This window comes from Lipotes vexillifer, unplaced genomic scaffold (genome assembly GCF_000442215.2).
Source record: "Lipotes vexillifer unplaced genomic scaffold, Lipotes_vexillifer_v1.1 scaffold221, whole genome shotgun sequence".
Taxonomy (NCBI): Eukaryota; Metazoa; Chordata; class Mammalia; order Artiodactyla; family Lipotidae; genus Lipotes; species Lipotes vexillifer.
Window position 1 is genome coordinate 648,718 of NW_006772957.1, and position 870 is coordinate 649,587.

Consider the following 870-nt stretch of genomic DNA (forward strand, 5'->3'; position numbering starts at 1 on the left):
ATTCATTCAACAAATATTTCTGAGCACCTCTTGTACCAGGCATCTTTCTAGGCAGATAAAACCCTCACTTCCTACACTACTAACAACTTTATTCTAGCATGTTACCTCTGTTGAAGACATTGCCTTAGAACACGTAGCAAGGGCTCCTAAAAGCATGGGGAATACAAAGTGAGGAGCCCTTCCAAACCTCCTTCAGCCTTACCAATCCAGCCCCAGTCAATATGGACTCCAAACAACAGCCTGTTTACTATGCAAATGTAGTTTCTCTGGGGAAGCCCACTAGCTCCTTTTACCAAAAAATTGCCATCCTTGCCCCTGTCCTTTCTGGAAATTCTAGACCACTCCTGGTATAGACGTATTTGAATGGATATTTAGGTGCCAGTTCTTTCCCAACCTCCCAATGGGAAGATAATAACGGATCCTGAAATAAGAGCCTACCTGCCTGTATCAGAGTCTTTCCCAAGTTATATTTTTTAAAAAGAAAGAAAAGCAAGCAGACAAACACTAGGCACTCCACCTGGCATGACTTCAGAATGCTCGTGATTAAGATATTCTGCTTACTGTGAATCGAAGATCTAGGCCTGCCGTGCTCCACATAAATAGAAGCTCTGTTTCTCAGCTGCCCATGCGCATCCTCTTTGTGTCCTTAGGGTGCTAGAACAGCAGGGCTTCTCTAAATGGTTCTTAGGCTCAAAGAACATGAAAAGAAACAGCGAAGGGCTCCTGAAAGCAGTTACGTTGACAAATTATATGTATCGACAGTACATTTTTCCTTTTCTCACTAGAGTGACAGCCACTGTGTGCCCCTTTCTGTTGTTAGCACCGAGGGGAATTGAGGTGGTGTGGTGGCAGCATGGCCAGCAGCAGGGA